The following is a 6,259-nucleotide window of genomic DNA, read 5'->3' as shown; positions in this document are numbered from 1 at the left end:
CTGATGGGAATGCCACAGGTTTTTTACAAGTTGATTTGAAGATGGTGCTGATGAAAAATTAGAGAGCTGCCAAATTCATTGTGCATGTTCGCAGCAGATTTTGTGACAATCCACCCAACAGTCAGAGACATTTAAAAGATTACACAGGTGTCATTAGGATTTCTCCTCTGGGGGATAGTATTGTCTGAATCAAATCCAGGCATAATGAAAGTTGGAAGGATTCAAAGGAAGAGTGCCTCTACCAAATCACACAACAGAGTAGTTATAAAACTGGCAAAGTCACTCTCATACTTAATAAATCGTAGTCTAGTGTCACTGATATGGTTAAAACCACATTATAAACATTAACAGTAGCGCTTTTATATTCTTATGAAGATTTTTTTTTTTGGTGAACCTGTGAACCATTTGTTCCCCTAAGGCAACGAAACAATTTATAACTTCGAATCTTCACAGCCCACTTCAACTGCTTTTGCTGTTGTTTTTAGCACATGATTTTTCGTTTTAAAAAATGCATAGCTCTATCCCAAAAGATGTCTTGGATTTTCAAGAAGTAATCACCATGGTTTTGCTCTACTTTCCCCATTCCCTGACCTCAATAGCTTTTCATAAAAAAAAATCCCTATCCCACCCTTTCACTCCAGTGTGATCTTCACATGGCCTGGCACAAGTTCAAAGACACATGAAGAAAAAGAAGAAGAGAAGAAGAGGAGCACTGGAGTCTGAAATCATGAGGGAAACAGCAGTCCCTCACTTGACGTCCTAAAAACAGAGATGATCTGTTTGTGTCGATCACAAGATAGCCCTCATCAAAGAGCAGGGATACATGTGACCAGAGTATGTGACTAATCTGGTGGTTGCCTTCATGAATGAATTGCCTTTGGGGTTCTGATCTCACCCAGAAACAATCCAGGGTATGTTTATTTATGAGACTGGAAAATTAGAGGAAAAGGAATGAAAAAAAAAGAGGTCACAGCTTGGATTAGTCTTAATATGGTAAAATAGGGTAATACGTTGGTATCAACAAGTTTTGGGTTGTTTTTTTTTTTTTTCGTTTTTAATCACGGTTTCTCTCCTGTTAACATTGTCCCCAAAATATTCTCATGAGAAATTTGGGTTAACATTATCCCATTAATTTTGAAAGAACTGAAATGGCAAAACTTAAAATTTGTGAGCATTAAAATCTATTGTTTAACATGGTTACTACTGACATCTTCTGACCTTGAAACAATTTCAAGTACGGCATGAATATTTTTCCCTGTAATTACCTCATTATGAAAATTTGATCTGAAAATTATCATCATGCAATCATGCAATTATCATTGCCCCACCATTACCCTGTTGTAACAAAAAAAATTGGGGGCATTACCTTTATTAAATAGGTCAGGTCAGGTAAACAGGTCAGATAAGACCAAAATCTAAATTTGATAGATATGGGATCATACGTAAGAGAACCATTTTTAATGCTACATTCTAAACAGATGTGCGTGTCAATGGTAAAGAATTTGAGGTATCATTTTGAGTCACTTAAGAAAGTAATCCAATTTAATTTGTAAATAACCCAAAGGCATGAGTCTTTTGTGTTTCTTGACTAGGTTCAGGCTACTGAACTAGGTTCAGTAGCCTGAACTAGGGGCGATCGTGGCTCAAGAGTTGGGAGTTTGCCTTGTAACAGGAAGGTTGCCGTCCAAGCCGGTTCGAGCCCCGGCTTGGACAGTCTCGGTCGTTGTGTCCTTGGGCAAGACACTTCACCTGTTGCCTACTGGTGGTGGCCAGAGGGCCCGGTGGCGCCAGTGTCCGGCAGCCTCGCCTCTGTCAGTGCGCCCCAGGATGGCTGTGGCTACAATGTAGCTTGCCATCACCAATTCCAACCAGTGTGTGAATGGGTGAATGACAGGTTGTGTAAAGCGCTTTGGGGTCCTTAGGGACTAGTAAAGCGCTATATAAATACAGGCCATTTTACCATTTTACTGTTTATAGCTGTTACAAATGGCTCTGTCAAGGACAGAAAGAAGCTGTTTTCACAGCTCTGATGACTTCACCAATCATTGCATTAAGTGTTATTGGACTGTCTGATGGTTAACTGTTTAAAAAAAAAAGAAAAAACACTGTTGTATTTTAAAATGAATTTAAACATTTTCTCGTTGCTATTACCACGTTATTTCTGTGTTGTTACACAAAATTACTACAGTTCTCATCTCATATTTTACCACATTTTGTTGAAATAAGTCCTAACTTGAGGAATACTGAATAAATATTTTGAATCAGTTTAGTTAGATAAAAGGACAGATGAGTAGCTAATAAACTAGTTTGCCTATAAACAGTTTTTAAAAAATAGAAGTGTTTCCTGATTTATAATGGCTTTAGTTCAGTAAATAAACAACTCTGTCTGCTTAAGTATTACTTATTTAGGTGTTTATTTTAAATGAAAATAAAAATGACAATATAGACAAACATCTGGACTTCACCAAGCAGGCTACATAATCTGAGGGTTGATACTGACATTCTATCAGTGGCTGTAAATTGCAGTGATGTGATTCCTCTTCTTCTTGATGGCAAACAGAGAGAATACAAGTCATGACAAGTGATATGTCTTATGCATTTCGTCTCGCCATAAAAGGTTGAGTGAGGTGACCAAGCTGTCTGTCTTAGCCACACAGCCTATCCCACATATTTCTCCCCTGGCAGACCTACTTCATTACTCTCGCTAAATAGACTTTCAAGAGACCTCATCAGCCATCATTTACACAGCCTGGTCCAACCACCTTTCACCATGGCCATCTCATCAGACATATACACACCCTGCCGTCCACACATGTATGGCACACCCATGCAGACTTCCTCCTTTGCCTTCTTATCCCTGGCTACCTCATCAGTCTACATGAGCCCGCACACACTCTCACAAAAACACTCCCATATCCTTGGGCTCTATTCCCCAGCCACCTCATCAGGCCAGAGCAGACAGCTATTACAGTGTGCGCTTCAATGCCTATTTCTACTCCTATCTCTTTCCTTATCTGTTGGCAGGAGAGGTCTGCAACAACCTACTGACCGGAGACGTAGCCTCGCTGCCCTGTTGACCAGAATGCATTTTGTGAACATTCACATCACACAACAAACTCCATTCAACAGCGGTTCATTTGATTCATTTCACCTCATGTCAGGCAGGGTTGGCATTGTGCTTGCCATCTAGGTCAAATATGTTTCTAGATCATACTGAAATGTCAATAAGATTTCAGCTCACTATAAAGAAATGATTTCATTTCTAATTTGAGCAGAAAAAACCCCATTTAGAATCAAACATTTAACCATCAAACTTACTGGTTGCATATCACTAAGTGCTTAGAGCAGCTGGTCCTAGCACACTTCAAATCCTGTCTCCCCCCACCCTGGACCCCCACCAATTCGCATACCGCCAGAACAGGAGCACAGAGGATGCAGTCTCCATCGCACTGCACTCTGTCCTCTCACACCTGGACAACAACAACACCTACGCCAGAATGCTGTTTATAGACTTCAGTTCAGCATTCAATACAATCCACCCCTCACAACTCATCAGGAAATTGACAGACCTGGGCATCAGTTCCCTCATCTGCAAATGGTTACTGGACTTCCTGACCAACCGCCCCCAACATGTCCGGCTGGATAACCACTGCTCATCTACAATCACAATGAACACCGGTGTACCACAAGGCTGTGTGATGAGCCCTTTCCTCTACTCCCTCTTCACCCACGACTGCAGACCTGCTGATGGTTCCAACACCATCATTAAGTTTGCAGATGACACCACGGTGATTGGCCTCATCAGTGACAACGTTGAGGCCGCCTACAGGGAGGAGGTGGATCGTCTGGCTGAGTGGTGCGACAGAAACAACCTGCTGCTTAACACCGAGAAGACCAAGGAGCTCATCGTGGACTACAGGAGGAATGCTGACCCACATCCACCCATCCACATTAAGGGGACGGCTGTGGAGCGTGTGAGCAGCTTCAAGTTCCTGGGAGTCCACATCTCCGAGGATCTCATCTGGACGACCAACTGCTCCAAGCTGGTCAAGAAGGCTCACCAGCGCCTTTTCTTCTTGAGGACTCAGAGGAAGAACCACCTGTCCTCAGACATCCTGGTGAACTTCTATCGCTGCACCATCGAGAGCATCCTGACCAACTGTATAACAGTCTGGTATGGGAACTGCTCTGCCTCGGACCCGAAGGTGTTGCAGAGGGTCGTGAAAACTGCCCAGCGCATCACCGGAGCACCACTTCCTGCCATAAAGGACATTACAGGAAACGGTGTATGAAAAGGTCTGGGAAAATCATCAAAGACCCCAGTCAGCCATCACATGGAATCTTCACCCTCCTGCCCTCTGGGAGGCGCTACAGGAGCCTCCGGACTAAGACCACCAGGTACCGGAACAGCTTCTTCCCCACAGCTGTCAGACTCCTGAACTCTGCCTCCTGACATCTGACCCACGTTAAACTCATGGACTGGACATACACACACCCACAACCACCTACACACACACACAATGGACAACTGTACCCTCATACACACAATAATAACATGGACTGAACCACCACTCACAACCACTAGCACTTTATATACCTCTGTAGAAATTATCCACATATCTCACTTATCTTAACTGCACTACTGTATAGTTCTGTGTAAATAATTATTCTGTACATACGATCATTTTTAATCCTACAACTGTTTATAACTTGCATAGTTCACATTTCTGTATAGCTGTACATCTCAGATTTCTGTATAGTTTTTTTTTTTTCATATTTATATCCTGTTCATAGCTTGTACTCACTACAGCCTGTACATACTTATAGTTATAGAATATTCATAACATACTTCATACCGTGTACATTACAACATACCATAATAGACCCATTTCTGTAATATACTTACATATCTATATTATTGCTAATATATATTGTAATATATCTATATCATGGCTAAAGCACTTCTGGATGGATGCAAACTGCATTTTGTTGCCCTGTACCCGTGCATGTGCAATGACAATAAAGTTGAATTCTATTCTATTCTATAAATCATAATAAATTCAAAGATTAATCTTTAATTAAATTACTTATGGAACTTACTGTAAATATTTTCAAAGTCAGAACAAAGCATTTTTAATTAGATTTCTGGTTAGACAAACTATGATTAATTAATCAGTCAGACTCAGCTCATCAGAAAATGAAGAGTGTGAAAAACAGGCACTCTATTTTCAATCATGCTGTTGTTCATTTTTCTTAGGCTGTATTAGATACGGAGTCGAGACCCTCTTTTACAAGACTGTAGAAAGATTGTGATAGAAATGTAATTATTTGCTTGGAGTTACACATGGTTTGCCTAAAGCTGCAGTACAGTTACAAGGTATTGCTTGTTGATATGGTCACCATGTCAGATTAGGCACAGATTATGCAGTTGTAAGTTTTTGACTACAAAGACAAATGTAGACAAATGACTACATGTTGTATCTCAACCAATCATAGCTTCCTGTTTTTCACACCAGGAGAAGCCAAGATCCAAATACAAAAAACAAAGATGAAAACAGACAATAGCATCAGTGATACAAGCACAGACACATGATGGTGGTTGTCGGGGAAAGCACCGAAAGCAAAAAAAAAAAGGCAACTCCAGTCCAGATCGTTTGCCAGCTGTCATAAACAATGACATAGTTCTTTTGGTATTACAAATGTCTATATCTATTTATTTCTGTGTTCATATATTTGCTTCAAACCTTTTTCGCAACATTGTTTAAATAATCATTACGTTTTAGGTTTTAACATTGACTCTTGGTCAACATACTGTAATGAAGCAGGCATTTTTATATGTTTATTTTTAAAGCTACACTGATTAATATTTGTTAGAAGACTGATGAATCAGTATATATACCCAAGAAATCCATTTTATCTTACTTAAAAAAAAACAAGCACAACAATTATTAGATAGTATATTCACAAACTGCATCTAGCACAATCACAATCAGTTCTCTGGCCTGTGTCCTTTCAGGACAGAAAAAAAGTAAAACAAACAAAAAGAGTTATGGCCTAGATAACAATTGCTCTGCTTTTCTGTAACACAACAGACACATGGTCACAGGGCCTGGAACGTTTTGCCCTCAGCCACCTTCTCATTCTAAATTCTGGACAGGAAGTACTGAGTTGGTAACCTGGGGTGACGGAATCAGGCCTCTGACTCACACACCCTGACCTCAAGGGAGGGAACAACCCAGTGAGGACAGAGCTCAGCCTC

Source organism: Neolamprologus multifasciatus, chromosome 6 (assembly GCF_963576455.1).
Source record: "Neolamprologus multifasciatus chromosome 6, fNeoMul1.2, whole genome shotgun sequence".
NCBI classification, from domain to species: Eukaryota; Metazoa; Chordata; class Actinopteri; order Cichliformes; family Cichlidae; genus Neolamprologus; species Neolamprologus multifasciatus.
Note: the sequence above shows the minus strand (reverse complement) of the source record.